The sequence below is a fragment of the Varroa destructor genome, unplaced genomic scaffold (assembly GCF_002443255.2).
Source record: "Varroa destructor unplaced genomic scaffold, Vdes_3.0 BEIS01000004.1, whole genome shotgun sequence".
NCBI classification, from domain to species: domain Eukaryota; kingdom Metazoa; phylum Arthropoda; class Arachnida; order Mesostigmata; family Varroidae; genus Varroa; species Varroa destructor.
In genome coordinates this window covers 9,144,951-9,168,678 of record NW_019211457.1, presented here as the reverse complement: position 1 = coordinate 9,168,678, position 23,728 = coordinate 9,144,951, and positions in this window count along the sequence as shown.

Below are 23,728 nucleotides of genomic sequence, written 5' to 3'. Positions count from 1 at the left end.
AAACGTTGAACGAAGGAAGGATGAATAAGCTGAAAACGAACGGCGAAGCTTTCTCTCTCAGCTGTAGGTAGGATTTTTCAACCGAGTTGCCCGGGCTGGTTGTACGGTTAACGCCAACTCCGAATCATAACCCTCATGGACGCATGCGTATGTACGACACATAAACAATAGATGTGTTGTATTTTACCGACGTGCAAGATACAGCGGAGCCATCGCGGACTTCCCCAAATAACAAAGCTTATTCCTGTCTCAAAAGGGAACTTCCTTCCTGAGCGACGAGTGGAGGAGTCCTAACCGCGAAAGGACTACGGAGAAGCGAGCAGATGAGGACCAAGAACCGAGCTGAGGAGGCGCTTGTTCGGCCCTAGGTCCAACAACGCGGCCTAGATCGAGAACGCCAAGATGTTTCAGGCCAGTGACGGCGAAGAATGGATCAACAATTTTCGCGAAAGGCGGCGGCCGCCGCGACGACCGAATAAGAGAGAAAGGGAATGAGTACATGGTGTCTTCGTTGGCCGATAGCTTGGTTCAGGTTACCCGTCGGTAATGCTGAAAGGTGGACAGACGATGAGAAGAAGAGGACTTTGCTCTGTAGAGCAATGCTCTTGCTTTTGTTCGCTAGCTCTTTTATTCTTAGCAGATCAACAACTGCGAGAAAGAAAAGAATCCACCCTTAGTCGTTTAATGGCTTAAAGGGCCGCATCGACAGGCAGGCAGGCAGGCAACCGGGCGGCGTCGACTTTCGTCCGCTTGGCCAACTCGTCGAGATGGTGCTTACTAACGATGTTGAAAACAACCCCTTATCCATGTTGTGCAGACTTGTTCAACTAGCCTAACTCGCCCCGCAAGTTAGCCCAGCTCCGACAGTGTATCTGTACGAGTAGCGACAGGCATTTGGTCCAGTCGCCAAGCGCTGCTCGAAACGCAAACCGTCTGAAAGTGGGGGACGTCGTTGGAAGAAGAGGTCCGATCTGGGTGAAAGTTTAAAGGGTCGAAATTAAAAATGTCGACAAATTAGGATGTCAGTGGGCATCGAATCAATTATAAACTACGATGACGTGAATAGTAAAAGTATTTTAAAATTTGCTATAGGTTTTATCTAGCAAGATGTCTTCGGATCATGACTTAAAATTTTTCTACTTATTTTTATAATTTACGGTTCTGATGATGATGATAATCTTCACACTATAAATTCTAGTTATAGCGTAAGCTGTGCCTTTGTTTCAAGTAAGGTTTGGTCCTTTTAATAAAACATCTTACTAATACGACTTCCCTCCTGGTTTGGCTTCAATCGGAAGATGTTCCTGAACAACATAATACTTTAGAGTAAAAATAAAAAAGACGCCTTTTTTATTGGCTATAATGCGGATTAAGCAAGGAATTAAAGAGGCACAGGTGACATTTAGTCGCCTAAGGCGAACCTTTACTCCATAGTTTATAATGAAAAACATGTTAAAATAATGCTGTTTATGTTTATTTCGTCTATTGACAAATTCGAGCTAGCGAATTGAGCCCTGTCAGGGTACGTAGTGGATCATATGATCTATTTTAGAAAGAAACCCACTATACATGAATGTCAAAGTTTATTGGCGTTCATGTTCTAAAATAACCACACTCCCACCCGCTAGGATTAATCTATTGTATAGGTAATCGATGAGTATGCCTACAGTTACGCACGGTGAAGTCATATATATTACCGATAAATTTACTATGATGAAGACAAATTCCCGAACTTACACTTCGATTTTGCCTTGACACTAAATAATATGTCTAAACAGTCTTGAAAATGATTTATTGGGCCTCACCAATCGAAACTAGCATAAATCGAGGCTGTAGGGGAGATTACTTGCTCTAGTTATCAATATAGTGAAGTATTAGCCCCAATATCGGTGAAGTATTAGTATGCTGATGCTTGCATAAAACTTGAGAAAGAACACCTTACAGAACTTAAAAATCGCATGCTTGAAAGCCATAAGATCAGATAATTTAATTTAAAGTAACATAACCTATTCCATTAAATTTATTATTTGCGAAGGCTTTAACTGGCAATCTGTTCGAATCTTCGAACTCTTTGAAAAGGGTCCCCAAACACCTCAAACCCAGTTTCACGCCGCCTCAATTCTGCATCATCACGCTCAAAGCAACATCCATCGTTTTCAATGCAGCATATATCACCGGGTGCTACACTTCGGTCTTTCTTCTTTTTCCCCTATCTCTGCTTCATTAAATCAGAAACGCGGCTTCAGGAATGCACGATATCGTAAGTTAACATTGCAGTCAAAAAAATACCTAACAAGTAAGTTAGGAGAATAGACCGACAGTGATTTTTCAAACGTGCGTTAAAAAGAATTCTCATGTCGACTTACTTCAACAAAGCAGCCGGATCTAACTCATCTGAGGTACCAAACAGTGAGTTCTATCTCGCTGCGGGCTTGCGACTTGCTACTACAATTCTAATACTCAGAAGCCACAATACCCTCACTTTTGCTGTACCTTAGACGCACAAGGATGCCATGTCGCCTGCCTATATGGCATCTGCTGTGTGAGAAAGTGCGTCACCCCAACAAAGTCGACTGGACCGGAGGGATCGCATTCGATGCGTATTATTCAGTTAAAAACAGAGTTAGAACATGTTTCTTCCTAATGTTAACCTAGAACAACTTCCTAAGATAGATAGATTTCAAGCGAGCTGAAGACTCCAATGCTAAAAATGGCCGCCTATATACACGAGTACAAGACGCCGCATCAAGCGGTAGTTCCGAAGAAGTCTTCGAAGTGCCCAAAATCAGGAAATGTACTGACTTTCTAACATAGAGAACGTAGCTTCACTTTGCGTTGTTCTATTTTGTTCGATACAATTGGAAATACGATCGATTAAAGAGACAGATGTCAAAAAATGTCTTCGGCAAGATACATAATCATTAAATTTATATTAATGTACCATGGAGTTTATGATATGCGATAGGTTTGTACAAGGACAGCTCTGATGCCGATCTCTTAATGTTGCTTAAAAGACATTATTGCTGCAAAAATGGGTCATATAACATTGAAGCCTTAACATAGACATAATATACAATCAGTAATGTATGGCACACAATATGAGAATAATAATAATAATAGAAGGCGAAGATTAACATCTTTAAGATTAAGCCACGTCCGCAGTACAAAGAAGATTTGAACAAATCTTCTTGATACTAGACGCAATAAAGTTCGGCGTTATACAATTGTTCTTTCGATTTCTATTGCGATACCTGTGATACAGTAACGGCGAATTGACACTACCGATTCTCTGCGATCCCTGGTTCACATGAAGGCAGGCAAAACGTGGCCCCCGTCGTATACAGCCTATATTCAACCGAGTCCTAATTATGGAAACGACGTTAATTATTTCCCTTGCTCATTATCTCTTTCAGTCTCCATGTTGTGCACAATCTAGCCATAGAAAATAACTTTCGATAGCCAGGCTATTTGTTTTTGATCTTTGAGATATCTTAACAAATATTTGCTTCCCGCATTTGTCTCTATAATGCACAGGTTTTAATTTAAGTATGATTCACAATAGGCTAGCTGCTGCCTACCAGCATCTACGCACACGCCGATAACGTTAATTATCTTCATATTGGCATACAGTTGGATGTCTTCTACATACACTGATTTATTGTTGTACTCTACTAATATTCTGGGAAGAGGTCTATGTACTACACATGTTCCCACCAATCTCCTACAGGAAGAACTGTTGCCTATAGATACCGAAGGCAGCCGGCCGCCTTAACCATAAAATTATAGTCTTACTAGCCTTCGTCACCCAAGGATGACTATCACAGGAGACTCGTGTCTCCCCCTGTCTGGGGCCTTATCGCCTCTTTGAGTTTTGCTCCGCTCAACTCAACCTGCAGACTGCATCGGGCTAATGGCGCTGATGATGGAGGTAAGATGGTTGAGGTAACGAAAACAATTTAGTCATCGCTCAGAGTTGTTTGAAAATATATAACAAACGACCACTGCAGTGTAGTTTCTGCCATTTCTATGGCTTCATACCTCTTCGTCTTCTTGATTGGTTAAGCAAACTATATCTGATTCACCCACTCAGCAATGTCGCCAAATGTACGTTCACCGGAACTCATTCCTTTTCGCTTCTTTTTTTCGTCTCTCTTCTACGACTGTGAGCCCTATTGGTTTCGCTCAATAGTCTTTCGTTGGTTTGAGCGAAGGATCATATCGTGCCAACATCCATGCATTTGTGCACGTACATAATATCTGTTTGCTTGCCGTCTGTGTAGCTCACTTGTTTACTAGATACTTTGAAAGCACGAACCCTCGAAGCTGAAAGGGATGGTGCAGCATGAAGCAAGCATCATCAATGCTGCTGGCCGTGGAACATTGAACACCGCTGAGCACTGTTCACCATGTTTATTCGTTGATTTTTCCGCGCTCCCCGAACCCACCCGTAATCCTCTGCCCCCTTTTACGCTAGCGTTTGTCGACATTGCGGCATCATCCAGGCACAGAGGCAAGGAGCTTCCTCACTCATAAAGAAGCCTATCTGTCGGTGCTGTTCTGCAGTTCTTTCGCGCTGTGCAGTTATAGCGGCGAATACAGCTGCCGCGGACTCGTAGCCAGCATCATCTCCCACGCTAAGGACAGCAGCAGCGCGCGGGGCGATGAGGAGCAGCAACCGAAGAGGCTGAAGCAACAAGCATATTATAGCTACAGCGTCAGCGTTTTCTGATGCGACGGCCGCAACTGTAGCATCCTTCAGTCGCTCAGCCGAGCTATCCAGGACAAATCCCTTCTCACCCAGAAAAGCACAAGCAGACGCAGAAGGATAGAAGAAGCTGGGGAATCATCAACGGTGGGGAAAGGAAGGGCCAGTTATGAGATGGGGCTGAACACTCCGATGAATGATTGCAAAAAGAACACTACAGGAATAGCGACCTAGTTGCATTTAGAGAATACTCCTGAGGCATCGTTTGCCTGGATGAAAGGATAGAACATACGTTGGTGTCCTGATGTGTGTCTAGGTTCTTGAGGGATTTAACACGTGTTTAGCAACTCGGCTTGGCAATGCCGTCAAAGCACGGAATGGAATAGAGAGAGCTCAGGCCAAGATAAATGATAACTCGTAGCCCCAACAATCAACAAATTCTATACTATACAGTCATAGCTTCTCTAAAATACTATCTTCTTAGTGCAGCTGGTTGAGAGATAACGGGGTTTGGCGTCACGGAACGGAATGGGGGAAGTTTGGCTACAAAGGCAAAAGTTTGCTTCGATCCTTGGCGCAAATGCCAGTATATTCCTTCACGACAACTGTTTTTCCCCTATAGGGGTAAACGCGTGGATATGATGTGAGCGTACTTAAGTTTTGGGGAACAGGCAACTGCAGGTAACGATATCTGTTGCTACGCTGTACTATATTTCCTTAATGCGTGTTCACCCATCTTCATGCACCTATTCATATATACACATATATATAGTGCATATGGTGCTTATACATACACAGTGCACATGTGGAGCTCAACTCCACCGAAATGCAGACACGAAGGTAAGTGAGAACCCACAAAAGCGTTCGAATCCGTCCTAATCTTGGGAATCAGCATACTTGTTGTTGAGAGCCTAAAAGAGATGCTGTTAAAGTGGAGGACCGCCAAAGCCGCAATTTTCGCAGATGCATCAAAGGAATTATACCGGCTAAGTGCATAGCTCTTGACAGAATCATGGTAATAATAGCAATATTAAAGTTCTTATTAAGCTTCAGACAGTGATTATCGAGTCGATGAAGTAGTGATTCACTCAACATTTTAAAAAGACGCTATTTCCCAAACAAAATACATGTTGTACCTCTTTGTAGGGGCCAAAAAAAAGCTAGACTCTAATAACAGTTAGGTTTATGTCTATTGAACACAGTTTCAGTTTAATGGCATGAAAATGAATCAACTATAGTTGGGTTTATCGAAGTCGCTTACTGACGCAAACAAAATGAACGACTGAACGCGAAGCTGTCCGTTATCCTGAAATCTTTAAAGTTCGAAGGCGGTTCAGCGAGATAGGGGGAATGGTATAGTGGTGGTATGTCATGTCGTCGTGTATCGGGAAAGAGGCTTCGTGTCCGCGTTTTATCTCGTACTCTCATCGATCTTGCGTGAGAAGCCCACGTCAGCTGTAATTCGCTTGTGAGGAGACGATTTCCTGCAGATCGAGCTTCACGGGAATTGTTCGGATGCTACAAGTTTTCGTAGCACGAAAGGCGACAAGAGGCGGAGATCAGGATGGGCCGAAACGAAACATCTGGAGGATCGCACAAGGGAGAATTACAGCAAACGAATCATTCGTCGATGACCATCTACCCAGCTCATTGTTGAACAAGCAAGTGTTGCCTCACGGTAGCAACAAGAAAGCGGCAACTAGCGTACCTTCAACGACAATCGCAACAACTACACGCACTGCGGAAAGCACGGGAGCACTGACTCATTGAGGCTGATTGGCAGTTTCGGCGCTTCTTCCAGCCCTATCTGGTGTTTCTCGACCGTTTTCGATTAACGGTGAAAACGATAGTATACCGTTGTTAGCGTGAGCTGTGCTCGTCGCCATCAGGAGTGAGTGGATGAAATTGATAAGACTTTGCCTAGCGTTTTCTCTATTTACTTACTGATTTCCGTATATATATATATATATATATATATATATATATATATATGTTAAATGAACAATGGCAGTTTTTCATCCAAGGAGCACACAATATTTCTATCGGATTTCAACAACAAATACATCTGTTATGTATTCTATGGTCTTCTCCCATTTCTCGACTGGTTTACCTACTTTGTCCCGTCAGAAAATTTCAAGTCTCGTGTCAAAGAATAGGTTCGACATATTTTTAAGAACTTTGCATTGTCAAACGAACCTTAGCGAATTAGATTTCTCAGTGATTAGAAAAAATACCGATCCTGTTTGAAAAATATGTAGAGTGTAAGGATCTTTTCATTCGACTTCACAGGCATCCTTACGAATTTTTGCATTATGGCCGATCTTTGTTGCGCAGGGAGATGTCTACCGCGTCTTTTCTGTTATACAGTTTCGCTTAATCGGTGCAGAAGGGAAACTTATTTTTTTTTGTCGACCGCTTTGTTGTTTACGAGTACTTTCCAGTGAGTCAGACCTTTTACTCTTACCGAACACAAACGAGAACATTTTTGCGCATACGGATCTGGGTTTAGGTGCGTACTTCAAAGCCACCTATTCAAAACGTCGACCTAGGGACGCCATTTTTCTACCGACCCATTCGTTAATTGTGGCATCATCCTCTCTTTTTTAACGAATTGTACTGACTTTCATTCTCATATAGTACTTAGTTAAATTGAAAAGGTTATGATTAGACCAAAGACCACATTGTGTTTCTGACTACATTACGTCACTTGCAGTTTTTAAATAGCGATTTCATCGTATACCAACAAGTTAAATAAGCTCAGTGTAAGAGGCCTATTTTCAGATTCAGAACGTGACTAAATAACAGATGTAAAACTTGGTCAGTATCTTGAGCTACCCGAACTCAGTATGGTTTAGAAAACATACAGCCTTCTAGATCTAGAAGCATTCTAAAGGACGAACATGTCAGTAGACTGCTCGTGACTGTCGCACATTTCTAACAGTTTACTGCCCATCTATAGGCGGCAACATAAATTCGATCTATAGATATATAGCAGCTCTGTCTTCCAGCTACCGAGTTTAGCTTGTTTATCGCCTCTTCTTGCTAACACTAATTATTTCACGCATATTTTATATACTCATTTTCTGCGTTTAAGGCGTAGCACAATACAGTGCGTCGTACGGTACGGTTCTTAAGAACGGCATCAAGGTCCACCTGACTTAGATAGGTACTTGGCACCGGCACACGAATCCGGTAAATGATGCTTCTGCTTATTATTATTATTATTATTGGCTTGTATAATATATAAAATGTTGCGCAGCTAATCACTTTATAGCCTTGTCTCAGCCGAAAAGCCCAACCAGACGGAGCCCGAATGTACATCAGACAAATAAAAGTTTTGCCACATAACTTCATTGTTTACAGCTTTGCTTAACCCTGCAACAACTATAGCTGACAGAGAGACGAGAAATGTTTCGGGTTTTATATGCCATACCTAACCCGTTAGGCACTCCACTGCACGGCCGGTTCCCGGCGCAAAACGACCTGTGTCTATGCCCGGATTCGAACCCACATTAGTACGTGTTCATCAGGTTTCATAATCAAACGCGCTACTCACTGTAGTGTCATCGACATAGAACAATTCGGGAACTGCAACAGTGATTTGCGGCGGCCTGTAAGTGCCTCATTGAAAGCCCTGCTTGCAGACGCCGTTCGGTGGAACTGTAGAAGGAAATAGTCAAATAGAATAAAATAGAGAACAGAGTGCACCATTAGGCCATCGGCAGTTAACGACATCGATAAGGATGTTTTTACTCCTTTTAAATTAGAAAGAAGCTTATTTGTATTATATATAAGCAAAGTTTCGTCACAGGCAAATAATTTTCATCAAATCGTTGTTGTTCTGCTGCTGATGATGCGCCACCGTGGCTTAATTGCTTATTGGCTCAGTAAAGGGAACAGAGCGAAGGCAAATATCGATTAATGATACCTTCACCAGAAGGTCTTAATGGTTTTTGCGCAGGTTCTACCAGCTTTTGAGCCTATTGGTACAAGCTGTTTCTGAAGCAAACAGAAGTTAAAACCGGCATCTTTGCTAATCTCCCATAACACGTTAGATTGCACAGTACTAATTCGGGCCAGGAAAAAAATATCTCTAGCTTTTGTCTTCGCTGATGCTATGAAAACTCATGTAAACTAAAGCTCCAGTGTCTTTAGTATATTTGTGTTGAGGGTTAAATATGATTGCGTTGCTAAGCCAGCGCTTGTACGGTGGCAATCTATCAATCTCTGTCACCCACACTGCGGAAAAAAAACAACAACTGTGAATGCGGTAAAATGCGATTTTTATTTAAATTTGATTAGGCAATACCCCACCGGCGAGTGCGAAGCTCAGCAGGCGAGAAATTTTTACCTCGGCGAAGACTAAAGAGGCCCCCAGTTTGTTATCAGTACCCCAAAGCGACTAAAATAATCTCTGACAGCCAGGCTGTGCAGAACGGCGAAACTATCGCTAGGTAAGTAAGTACGTATCGATATAGCTATCGTCATATGTTGTATCTCTGATTTCCGATCACGATCAGTGGATAATGATCTTGATTAATACAATCGTGTAATAATACGATAAAATTTTATACTGGTACGTATTAAGAGATCGTTGTATTGGGCGTACTAGGTGCCGTTTAATTATATTGAACAATTCTATAATGAAGAAAAATTGTCCAGTCAATATCTGTTTGACACGCAGATCTATGAAACGGATGTATGCTTATTTACAGCTACTTGAAGCTCAAAAAAATCAAACTTTCGGTGAATAAATATCAAAATATAATATCTCTAAGAGACCTACTATGTGGTCTTCGGCCTACGAGAAGGGTCAAGCTTTCGCTATCTATCTACCTAGAATCTAACAGAATCCCATTAGATGCGTGCTACGGTATGGACAGCAAAGTCGAAACGACCACTGTTACTAAAGCCTTAATTAAGTCAATTTTTAGGCTCAACCTATCTATTAAACCTGCAGAGCATTTAGCTTAAGCTAAATTCGAACAGCAGTATTCATTTACATGATAGCTAGACGAACACAATTTCTCTGTGGTCTCAAAAAGCCTAGAGGAAAAAAAAAAAAAAAACTAAGTATTTTTGTTTGTTGCCTTTCAACACAAATTTGTCATTGACGTTTACAAGCAGCCGACACAAGCTATACATAGTTGAAGTGTAGTATTAATACACAGATACTATCAATAGCAAATAAGTCGGATGACTGAACAAGCACTCGATAACTCCAACACTTCAAAATTACATCTAAGTTGCTCATGTCAATGTCTACCGCGAGTTTGGTATGCCCAATTCTGCTTAACCCCTGAGAGAGTAAAAATGATGGTAGCTCTTACAAAAATTCCCATTTCATAATCACTGACACAAGGTGAGAGGATAAGGCTTAAACCACCCCCAGCGGAAATAAGGTAGGTTCCGTTTATGAGTTCACACACTCGACGCGTGAAGAGCTGTATACAATAATCAGCATTTCTCTTTGGCAGGGTGATTCAGAAACTTCGAAGCCCTTTCCTTCATTGACGTTGTTAGTTCATTCATTTCATCGTGTTCGGATAAGCGTGTATATATATATAAGCGTATACAATGCGCGACAGGCATACGGACTGTACCTTGCTCATTGCCGGCAATTTGTTATCGGTTCGTTTCCAACAGATACCGGCCGGTGGAGAGGTGTTAATGCTAAGCAAACTTTAGGTTCATTTCACCTAGGATGCAAGATGGTCCTTCCTTTTAGCAAGCAATGCAGAAGCCTAGTGCAAGGACAAGCTAAATCACCGTCGAAATTACTCGTCCTTAGCCTATTCGTGACAAATAGATTGCTCAATAATAACGATGATGTCCGCGCGTCTTTGTATGAATTCCCATAAAATTTTGTCTAGCGTTCAGTTGCTACTGTCAATAGTATGCGTCTATGTAGAATCGTTTATTTAACGATTTCAATGTCAGACATTGGTTGAACCAGGCAAAACCAATAAATTTACTGGAATATTCTCAGCGTTATAAGTTAGATGTCGAACGTATTAAAATAGCGTGTGGAAGTAATATATAGAAATGTCGATGTGCAAATATGGCCGAAGTAGGAATTTCACTGAAAGGGTAAAAATGTATTTGTATGTATCGGGTATAGAAAGGGCAGTCAGTAAACGGGATTTTCTTTCCGCTTAATCTAAAGTGTATCAGTACGCGATGCCGCCCCCGCAGCCTAGGCTGAAAACTACGCCAAAGATCTAGTGTACTATTTTTATCAGCCATTGCCTCAAAATGTAACTATTGGTCCAGAATCACTGTTGCCAATGATTGCTTTCTAAAAATGAAAATACGTCACTCCTAGAATGGTCAATGACGTGCATCGTGCTTAGCGAAAAATAGCAGCATATTGACAAATTGAGCCCCGCTGTAATGACCGTTATATCAACACTACACGGAAGTGCCAGCCGTTAGCAGAGTGTCCTGCTGACGCGTAAAGCTCTATTTTTTTTTGTCGCAGTAATCTATTTCTGTTGTGTTCTAGATCTGTCGACTGTGCAATTCTATTTCTAGCTTTTGCCTCGTTTTTTTTTTTTCAGGAAGTCAAGCGGTTGACGACTTCGACTTGTTTCCTCATCGAAGGACGTTTTCCTTACAGCCAAACTCTGCCATACTTTGCCTGCGCTATCGTCACAACTGCTGCAGTCGGTACTATTCGTTGTGGCTGATTCTAACTAACGGCTGCCGCAGAATGATCCTTATGGTAACAGACCCAACACAGACATTATCCTTAAGAAATGCCAATTTTTTTTTGCACCTTTTTCCTATGCTCGATTCCATTCTGTGTACACACGTACTATTTCATTTTTTTACTGAATCTCTACGGCCGTGTTTAACGCTACCTTCAACCTCTGGGTGGAGCTGCTTACGGTTCGACTATATTGTTCGTGGCGTAGAGAGACGACAATCGCTAGCTGACGCTCAGCTTATCCTAGTGATGGCAATACGGTCACATTCGTTGAACGTGTACTTTTACTACGGTACATGGGCTGCGTAACTTTGAAACCAGTCGCGCAGACTAACCCGACGAAGGACAGAGCACAAACTCGTGAAGATTCCTGATTTTCGCTTCACCGATGACCGGGTTTCGGCATAATGGCGATCTATTCTTGGCACCGGTGGAAGGGTGACAGATGAGGGTCGGCAAAAGCGAGTACGAGGTATGCCCAAAAAAGAGTAAGAAGTAGAAAGACATCGTGATATATATTGTACTACTATTGCACACGATGAAACTCGGTACGGCTGTTCTGGTTCAGTTAGAGGACCGGTTTTCAGGGCAGTACGGATCTGCTGCACCTCGTTAAAGATCACTTCAGTTGCTGTGGAGATTTGCGCACTTCTCGAGCATACATTATTAAGGAATAGTTTTTTTTTCCTTTCTATGTACAATTATGCAACTCTGCCTTAAGATAACGATTTGGCCTACTGTTTCAAGCTCAAGGGTTGTATGCGCGTATGAAATAGTCGGCGCAGTAGCAGTTAGCATTACAAAAAAGCGACTAAACAAAAAAATTAACACTGGAATCTTGTTTCTGAGTGGATGGACTGAATATTTTCCCAATGGAAACGAACAAAATCTCGCTTATATAGAGATTGTTCGAAAGGGGATGAAAAGTCACGGATCGCTGACACCAATTCCACTATATATCTGATGTTGAAATTTTGCTAACTGGGTGTTCGATCAATTCTAAACACGAGTTCGTGCTTATTAAAACTGGGTAGACTAATTGTTGCGCTAAGTCGAAACGTATAACATTTGCTAGATGCAGTTCCTGTGTCCCAATAAGTGAGTGAATGACGTTCGCTGGAAACCTTTCAGGTGATGCTGTGTGTGGTGAGCCTGAACGGACGCTGCTTTACATGGATGTCGAATCCCTTAATGAGTAGCTTGTGTGTCCATGTATGGAAGGCCAATGGTTTTCCGTCAAGGACCAACTTCGGATGGGAGAGCTTTTATTCTAGGCGTTTCCGGTCTGGTCGAGTGTTGATTGATGTATCAGCGTTCATTAAGTTCTCCATTCACTTGATCGCCCAATAGCCATACGTTGAGAATTATATCAACTAACTAAAGTTTTACAGTTAGACATTTTAACTTCACAAAAACAACCGATACCATTGTGCAATAGACAATAAACACTATAGGGTTTGCTAAACTATCCTGGATAGTTCCGACACACTACCTTTGCTAAATTCTTTTTTTAAAAAAATATAAAAAGAAATAAATAAATTTATGTCCAAAACGTCACTGATCTACTAAGATCACCCCGAGTCATTAGAAGTGACCATCAGACAGGATTCTATCTGTGAATGATAAAATGTCCGGCAACAGTTGACCTGGCGAAGATCGCCAGAAGGCGAGCTTCACAAGTGGAAACTCTAGCCAGTCCTTACCTTTTAGGTGCTCAGAACCAATTATTAGACTCGGTAGGAATGTTACATAACGACGTTGAAACACAGATTTATACAGATGATCAAGTCCAATTTTAGTTTGCTTGATAAAGGCAGAAACAGTAATGAGTTAATAACAGTGAACAGCATGCTTTATTCGCTAAGGGACTGGCGGACGAATTTCCAAACCGGTGACGAAAAGCTTCACTCGAAGTAAACACTGATTCTTTCTGGTTGAATAATGAAGCTGGAAAATGGAAGACTCTTTCACGTAAAGTTCCGCTCTATCGTAACTACTCATCAAAACTATGCGTTACCCGACTTTCAGTCGACGATTAGTCAGCAAAAAACAACGATATAAATCAGCCGATTCCAACTAAAATAATTTCATACTTTATTCGCTCATAAATATCTATTCACGTTCTGGGTTAACGAATAGAATGGAAAAATTCTACCTATACCTAAAACCGTCTACTGGCCATTGAGCAATTAAACGGTCGAACGATCAACCACAACTATATATGGGAGACATAATAATAACAACGTTTTTGCAATTAAACTCAGTTATAGAGTTTTAACTCACTGCGAAATTCTTTTGTTACCTCCATATATATATATATATATATATATATATATATATATATGGAGAGTAACAGCAAAGTAAACCGCAAGGGACAGGGCAAACAAAAAGCCGTCCGGTAACTGGACAAGCTCGTTGACCCGCTGGCTGTATTGTATCGTCCAGCGGCTAAAGTCCCGAGAAAAAAGCCTCAACGTTGTAACGTTGCCAGGGCGAACGTGGTGCATGGTGAAGGAGACGATGACGACGATGTGAATGATGATGATGACGACAACAATGACGACGGTGGCGTGGCTGTCGGTCGACGTCATCGGCCTTACCAGTAACGTCGGCAACATAATTTTATATGTAAAGATCCAGCGAAGGAATCCCCGGACGAATAGGGCAATAAAGTTCGACTGCTGCACTCAGCAACAAGCCCTTAGCCCTCGTCGTAGTAACAGTAGTGCTAGTATATATTACGAGCAAATGGCGTAGAATCTTTTTTTGAAAAAGAAAAAGAAAGGCAAACAGCCAAAGCGCTTCGTCCGCGCGGCAGCCTGCCTAACTTAAGGTGTTCAAAAGCTCGTAAAAATTAAAACACGATAATAAAATCGAGAATTTTGGTGTCGTCTCTTCTCTTTGAACTGAAGTAATCACCGCCTCAGCCGTTTTTGGTACTCCGACGCTCAAGCGACAAGATGATGTATTGCAGCGCCCTGTCCCCCTCACTTGCTGTCCTGGACGCGACCCCTTATAGCAACTCTGCTAGTATTAACAGTGATAAGATCGTAGTCATTTTTGGAGGTGCGCCGGCGCGCCTTTTAACCGCAGACATTCGCGTTCGCGTTAAAAACATTCAAATTTTTCACATATTGCATGTAATCTATAAATATTGTATCGTTGCTCGTTGCACTGGCTACTCGATACGACGATGTGCAGATAGCAAAACGTGGGTAAATGTTTGGTGCAACTTTTTCTATTTGGTCTGTATTCGTTCGAGTCAATGTTTACTAGAATAAACAAGTGTTATTAGTTTTAATTACAACATATGCATTCAGTAAAAATCGATTTATTGTTGGCTGGAAAACGGGTGTATAAGTTTGTTTTTCAAGACCTTCGACTATTCGTTTCATGTGAACAGGATACTGAAAGTACCTGTTCGATGTAACGTTAAAATACTTTAACCTAGGTAGATGCTTTTCCCTAGTGCATCGGAGCTTGAATAAGCATTAGGGAGAATCAAAACACATTCGGTTTACGCTATGCAGGATCCCGTAAAAACAAAGTCATAACACCGTCACTTAGACAGATGTACTCTTGGCCACAGAAAAGCAGGCAAACACAGAATCGTGTGTCACCGGTAAGTTTCAACTGACACAAGATACTGTTGTTGTTAGTGCTACGTAACTGCACTTATCGCATTACGCGAGCTCCAGTTTGTTACTGAAATCATGGATTTAACGGCTAGTCACATCATCTTTAACACAGTTCTACATGTAGAATGTTCATCAATTTCGCTATCTACGACGATAGCTTGCTCATATTTTGCTCGAAGAATTAGCTTTACTTGCAAACCATTTCCTCATTCAGAACGGACGGCCTATCATGTTTCTTCTACTTGTTCCGCAAGCAACCCGCAGCTCCCGGCAAGTGGCGCCACGTTACGGCACAAGGCTGAGTTTCGTTTAATGCGGCCCGGGCGAATTCGACGCGCAAAGGATAGCCCGGTGGTGGTAGTGCCAGGATGCAAGCTCAACAAGTAAGCTTGCCCCGAATTCCAAGAAGTTAGTTCCTGTGAGACATGCTCACCTGAAAAATGTCTATGTCACTTCACTGCGGTTACGTTCGGAGAACTATGATTTGCTGCTAGGTAGAGAAGTGAAGTCGGAAATAAACCGGCTGCGGTATGAGGGTGAGGAAAGGTTCAGTGGTACTTCGGAGGCGTTAATTATTGTACTTTCACGATCTTCACGCTTGTTGTACGATAATTAATGGGTTGGGTACGATAAGTGCTCGTAAAACGATATATAACTAAAAAGCTGGCGAATCCATAAGGCACATTTCTACTACTAAGAGATGTGTACCACCAAACGGCGTCCTATTCAACTGCTTTATATCCAGTTGCAATCTGCACCTGCTTAATGATACTGCTGGGAAGATGTTGGAACCTATCGGCAGTGTGAGTCGCATGTTTTGTATAAGCATAATATCGAAACCCGTCTGCAAAAGGTCTTGACCGGTAAGAGACGCGACTGACCCGAGCATCTAGTAGTATTATATCTATGATGACTTTTAAATCAGTTGCAACGGATGACTTGTTTACACGACCTGACCCGAGGCAAAACTGCAGGTTGCCTCTCAAAGCTATCTCTGCTCTGTTTGTATATAATGAAATGTTTCTAATTTATTCCGATGTTCACACGAGTGTATCTGGAGGAATGCCCACTACGGTCTGACGACGATGATGCTTGGTTCAAAAAAAACTGACAACCCCATTCAGGTTGTGTCTCTATGCCGCTGGGTAAATCTTCGGTGGAACGCGACGCTTTTTTTTTGGAAACTTAGCGCCAGGAACATATTGCCTTAGGCTCCCTTTCTCTTTCGTTTCCTACCACTATCCTGTCCCTACGGAGCCATAGAGGCCGGTCATGGCCAAACGCTAGCAGAAAGTCGCCCGTCTCTTCTGCGCAAGAGGTTGGTTCACGCCTAGCCGTTCAGATCCAACCTAAGGCAAATACCACTTGTAGTGTTGTTAATGAAATGTAACGATCCACTGTTGCATCGTCTACTGCAGTAAAAGCTAAGTGCTTGGCCAAATAACTATACGCAATCAAAACGTGGAGGTAAACCAGCTTGTATTTTGCTCAATCATAGAGCAGTTATGTACGGCTTTTGTACAGAGTACACATACCTATAGAACTCGGTGTAGCTGCTAGTGTCACCGAGGTTATCTGTGCCACTCCACAAAAAGGGAGTGCTAAATTGGAATCAGGTCACCCAATAAGGTAAGAACAATTTTCTCAAGAGAAATAAACATCTGAGGCCAAGAGTATGAAAGGCTCACACGTCGTCCGTCTCCATTGCAGAGTGGAGCGAGACCAACTGTCGACCGCTGCTATTATTTCCGCTTCAGCCGGCTTCCCGCCTGCAGGCCCAACTTAACTGGTTGTGTCGACAAACCAGTCAGACTATGGACGTCCTTTGCAGTCTGTCAAACGTCGTCGCATACGCCTTACCGAAGTCAACAAGCAGCGTTTCCGTCGACGACCATCACTACGCTACCTCTGCCAGTTCCCAGGTTGTTCCATTCGACAGCAGTTCGAGGACTCTGGGGACGGCTTTCACACGTTCTTTCTGAACGGCGCAGGCTAAGGCAAAGACGAGGTTGTCGAGCCCTAAAGCTCCTGTATGGAAGAAGTCATAATCTTTCATAATTAGGATGGATTTCGCCAGAGGGACCAGCGAAAACGAGCGAGTCGAAGACGCCATAACCGACAGGTGGCAAGGGTATAGGGAATTGGAAAGCAGGCAAACAGAAACAGAGAAGTAGGATGAGGCCTACGACTAGTGACCATGTTAATGGATGAGCACACTTTTCCTGCGGAAAAAGAAACGAGCACAAACTGTGACAAATTTAGACTGATTTGTTAAATTTGCCACCAGCGATAACTACTCGAGTGGAAGTTTTTGACGAGTTTGGACCTGTTGAGTTAATAGTGATAGATACTTTTCTTTGAAAGCATGTCAGCTAGTTCAGTATCGCACGCATTGTTCAACAATGCTATGTTAGAAAAAAATAAAAATGTACCGTAGCTAGCGAGATACGTCCAGTGTTAAACCTCATTGTTTGATACTTAATTGTATGTAAGTTGTATGATGAGACATGTTTGTCGCATCCCAGATAGCGCCCAGATAGCGCCGTCGTTATTAATCAATGCCATATCAACGTAGAATTCGGCTATAGTTCAGACTAACAATAATAAACAGCAACTTCATATTGGAGAATCCCTGTTCCCGACTAGCTTGTATTATGTTAGCGGCATCTGACTCTTGGTTGACATGTTAGCATGAGGCACGAATTCGTTTGCCTCACTTTAATGGACGGTCAAAGCAAGACAGTTCGGGCTTCCACATGTTGTGAGTCACACACAAGCTTTTAGCACGCCAACATCGATGGGTAACACTTGGCCGCACTTGAACTATCTGCGTAGGACAATTCGTCTGCTGCTGAAACCCCCCATACCCACGACTCCCGATCTGTTATTATGCTCAAAGATGCGCTACTCGGCCCATCTCTCCTACTTGCTTCTGTTGCTTGTCTCGGGAAGATTTGTACTTTGCAGTCACTGTCACGCGCTTAATTCTGTTAGCGGCATCGTCTTCGTCAATCGCCCCATGTCATTATATTATTTGACCGGAGTAGTCGAGTCGTCTGCCGGCTGTATTCGTTCAATGGCGCGAGACACGCAGATCGTATCGAAAAGGCTACTGAAAAGCTCAGAATGCGGAGTCTCTAAGCAAGTCATATTCTCATGAAACGAGAACTACTGATAAACGAAATCCAAGACAGTTGCTTTTAGTCCATTCCTTTTCGAAGAGCAGAGGAAAAAGAAGGTAGCGAAAAACCCAACGAGATCAACAACCAACTATTAACGCTACCCGACCGTCGATATTAGGACCTTGCGATGTCCTTTGGGCGATTGCAAAGTCTACCTCTGCCGAAGGCTGGACCTTCCCTCTCACACCCAGGTAAACGGTTCAATAGCCAAAGAAGAGTCGCCAGAACCACACCAAAAACCGAACATAACAATACACAACACAAATCTCAAGAGTTGTAGAGCACAACAAACGAAGTACCAGAAGCGAAGTACTGTCGCACATGAAAATGAATGGCGATTATGGTTGAGGACCAGGACCAAGCAATGTGAAGCTCAAGCGAGACCGCGGAAAGAGAGGGACATACGGGAAGTAGATCGAAGCAGCTCACAATGGACATCATCAACAACAGCATCAACAATGCAATCCAAAATCAGATGAACAATAGAACTGTGAGCGGGAAGATATACACCTTGTCATTTTGAGGGTATTCGCTACTGGCGAGAGCCTGCTAGAGTAAAAATGCCGAACTAGCAGAGCCTGAGGCTGCATGACAGAAGATTCGACTGGACGGAGGCGGAACAAAGCGACATCTATAACCTGAGCGGTCCTTTCGACAGACCTCCAAATTTGCGAACTGGAGCCAGGCAACGGCGATGCGCTTATATATAAATTTGCATGGAAGACTTCGTTGAAGTCCGATTACTAATCGAACCACTTCAGGATCTAGAAATGGAAGCTACAGCAGCCATATGCATTCACAAGCCTGTATTGTGAGCAGCCGCAGAGTCCGAGGACGTAGTTAGTCTTGTCTTTCCTAATAAAGAAAAAAAAAAAAGCTAAATCTAGGTAGGTATCTCGTAGGGCATCCTAGGGAATATATGCAGCCATACAATGACAACTATGGACAATCGGACCGTGTTGGTTTCGTGCCGCAATGCTACGCGAGGGCTCACCGTGATGATCGACGACAGACACAAACTACATGAAGGAGGCAAAAGAGGAGAAGGGGACCGGATTCAAGATGCGCGTACATGTCGAGTCAATCTATCGTTCGAAAGGTTACAACAGCAGCTGATCACACGACCATGGCCTATGGCGGATATAGCTCGTTGCAACGATACGAAAGCGGGATTTAAGCGGATTATGCGGGCTACTGTTATTGGTTTCTGCGGCCGCTGGCGCTACCTCTCGCGGTGCGCGAGAGCCGATTGTCGTCTCATTCAGTATTAGTCTGGCGACAGGTCTGCGGCAATTTGTGCCATAATGCAAATTCGATGAAGAGAGGCAAGGCCAAGCACCTACGTAGCAAGGTTGGGTGTCGTCCTGAGAAAGATGACAGGAAAAGCTGTTAAGGCTAGGCGCTACCGTAGCTGCGGTTCTTGAGGCTGGTACAGGATTTCGCGGCTGGATGGCAACGCTATTGGATAAATTGCTCGGTACGTCGAAAAGGTAAAGGCATCAGAGGACGAAACTTAACTATATCCACGAGTAGACAAAAGGAAAGTTAGCACTGCGGGCAAAGAAGGTAATTTGTTCGAAAGAGATTTAGCTGGGTGACAAAGGAGCTTTAATACTTGAGTTAAGCAGCATTGTTGCTGGTATTCAGCAACTTACTGCCTACAGGAAATCTAACAGTTGCGCCAACGTGTTCTGCTCTACAGAAGTCTTTGGGAATAGAATAGGAGCGCTGGCGTAACTTATGAAGGCCTTCCATATAGAAGACACATTTTCAGAACAAGGGTTGTTTATTGTTGGGTTGCCATTGTTAAAGTTGTTTGGATTGGCTTTAAGTTGAACTGAATATACCTCTGCTGAAGTGTCGGATAAGTTAAACGAACATCAATCAAGTTTCCTCTTCTCAGAATCCGCAAAGTCTGGCGAGTTCTATTACGCTGACAAAACATAATTTTAAATCGTATTCTCTATCCAATTCTCAGAATGATGTACTTATAGGAGACTAACTGATTTCGAAGCAGGGAACCTAAAGACATCAATATTTCAAACAGCAACGACCTCCATGTCCGCTTGTGGAAGTGAACGAATCCTGTTGTACTTCACAAATAAGGGTGCATTTGTAATACAAGTTACCATTATTTTCGGCAGAATTACCGTTTTCGGTCTACAGCATCATTTTGAGACCACAATGAAAACAAATTCTCTAAATGGGATTGCATAAGCTAAATATTAAGGTAAGACCTTTATAATTGTGGTTTATTTATTCATTCATTCATTCTCAGGTTAATTATCTTTCCTTCCATAGTAGTTCATTGTTGTACTGTTTGTTTTAGTACATAAAATTCGTTTCAACATAAACATCGTATTTAACTAATAGGAATTTTTGCAGATGTAAAATAATCATCTAGTTTAGTCTAGAGAAACTGTCTGATAATGGCTATAGTAGTTTTCAAGCTTTTTTGAATCACTTTACTCAGACGCATGAACCTATCTTCCTAGCTCTTAATGATGCCGTAAGTGGTTTCTCGCAGTCGGAAAGGCAATTTTAGCTTGAGCCCTTTGACCGTGTGTCTCAGTGATGCGATACAATTGGCTATGCATCTACAGATCTTTGCATATTCAAATGTCAACTTACATAAATTAGAAGGTAAAGGAAGGCAACATAGGACATGTTGCTAGCTGACGGCCTGTTTTTGGCTTTCTTTGAATAGTATGAGGAAAGCTGTTTCTCAATACACGCTTACCGCAAGAGCACAAAAATTGTTGGATCTACTAAAGCCGAGTTGTCGCTTTTATCCAACGAAGAGATCTTACATCGAAGTAGTAATGCACGGCCTGGGACTTAGCTAGGTCAAACATGGTTCTCTGGGGGTCGCTTGGGGAACGCTCGATAGACAACGCGTAGCTGAACTAGAGTGAGGTGCCAAACTTCCCATGACAGCCAATGCCAATGGACAGCGGCCGGCAGGAGTTCGAGCAAAAGTCTGACACCTCTGACTACTCCCATGCACCAAAGAAGCGAAACCTAAACTATCTTTACGGTGCCAGTCTCCACGGTTCTGCTGACGGTGTCGTCAGCCGTAGCCGCCGTGGGAGTCGGAGGTTCGCTCGTGAGAGCCGTCCTCAGTGTAGCAACTAACAACGAATTATAAATAATATATATGGAATGAGATATAGATAGGCTTCAATGTAGCTTCGAAAGTTACCAGTTATGAGAGCAAGCGTTTGACGGACATGAGCATGAGATAGTCGTTTAGTGTTGGAATATAGAAGAAGAGCGATTTAGCCGTCGGCCGTCAAAATATTGTCGAGCGTTTTGTGTGGCTTGTTGTTAAACGCGTACGTTCTATCATCTCTATTCGCTCGAGCTGCTGGAGGTACAGGCCAGCGCACTCAATTTCGAAAGGCCTAACTATTGCCATTACTGCTAATTTCGTAGTCGGCAAAACAGCAATGCTGGTCCTTTGTGTGATCTTGGTAATGGAGAATGAGGAGTGAGAGACATGGCTAGCATGAATCGAGCAATATGAAGCGGCTACCCAGTTCTGTACGGGTAAAAAGGTATCACTTATCGGATCAATTCGGCCGAATCAAATTGTGTTGCTTTTCGTCTCTCTCCCAAAACCCATTGCATTAAACAGTAAAAGCGAACAAAAAAAAAAAACCAAAAGCGTGCCCTGTTGATAAATTAACTTCGAATATCTGTTTATATATAAATTGCGTGCGGCAGCAAAGATCTAAAAATTTCACGGAGAGAGAACACGCACGATCGAGCACCCCAGTCTAGGCATTATTGTTCATGGAACCGAGGGGGTAACTGGCGGAGAAAATATGATTATATATATATATATATATATATAGTGTTAATAAAAGACCCAAAATTAACAATGATATGTGCTTGATCAGTAATGTCATTGAACAGTACCGATATGGGAAAACTAAGATGGCAAATAGTGTGATACACACCGCCATATTGCTCATATTCCACTAATGGCCAATTCGCACATAACGTACATACAAGCTACAAAGTCAATGTAGAACAGAAAATACATAAAAGCTATTTTAATATACTTAACTTTCTAGTTCACGCTTTGCCGATAAGCAACGCACTGTCAAACAAGATGCCACTAGGACATGGTCGCCTTTGGAAAAATATGGCGTCAAATAGGTAACGTGGTGCAGTAGTGGGTTTATTAAGCAAATTGGCGTTACTGCAAACTGGCTTAGGTGAAACTTTATTTCATAAAAAAAAATAGTCCTGCTCATCCAGAGTCTATGGACGCGCTTGCTATTCTAAACTTCGGTACCCATGAATCATTCTGGGTCCTGTTTGGGCATCTACCGTCCTCTCAAAAGTTTACGACTTTGTAATCAAGTGAAGTGAATGCCTTTTTGGTTCGACGAGTATTCTCATTTAAAAAATGCTTTTCTGCCTTCTCGGTTATGTTTTTTATTTGATCCTTGATCCCCATTAACTGACAATATCGGCACGCCACGGTCTCACTGTCATTAGGCGTTGATTCCCGTCGATACACTTCCCTTCCGACGAGGCGTTAAGATGCGTAAATGACAAAGCCGTGTGCAGGGTGTTCTATCGTTGCCTTCAGCGCTTTCTATTGCATGACCTATTGTTCAGTCACTTATTCAATTCTGTCTGTGTCCTGTGTGTCTCGTCTAACCCCTAACAGAGCAGCATTGTGTCAACCATCAGACTGGTACCGCGGCCACCATACGGACGCTATACTATAGCGATGTACTTCAACATGAAGTGGTCTCGAACCTGCGCCGCCTGAATGAGCCTGCCTGACTCTCCAGCACTGCCATAACACAAGAGGTGTTGACGATCGTCGAGCCAAGCTGTTACACCGCGTTTGTTCCCCATTGAAATGTGGTTTAAATTCAGCGGGAGACGGCGTCACTTCGAAATGGCGCTATTAAACTCACCCATAAGGTCCTAAATTCATCTAACGTTTAGATTAATCAACAAAGGTGTATTGCAGGTACGCAATACCGACTTCAGGCACTACTCACGATATATAACACATATGATATCGGCGAGACACATGCAAGCACTATCTGCATTGTCAATTCTTCACAGTCACGGCCAAGGCAGTCTTCAACTTTCTCTCTGTCCCCGTTCTCCTAAAGTGGTTACCGAACGTCACAGGCAACCTCATATGAAGCAGATTCCTGCATTTCGTTAGACCTGCTTGTCTTCAGTGCACCACCTCCTTCAGTATTCTCTGCTGTCTGCCGGATAGCTGTACTACAGAGAAGTAGGGGGTACAGCTCTTCAAAATCAAGCTACTTCGTTTACCAGAATGGAGCGAAGTAACCTTTCTGCAAGTAACAATGCCGACTGACTCTCTCGATTTAATGATGAGGCGAGGCACCCCACGGCGCGGCTAGAAAAGCTAAAGACGTTAGGATGAGGGGAGAAAGGAAACAGCCCTTAGATTTTCTGAAGTTTCTTTCCTTGTTTATACAATAGTCCGACG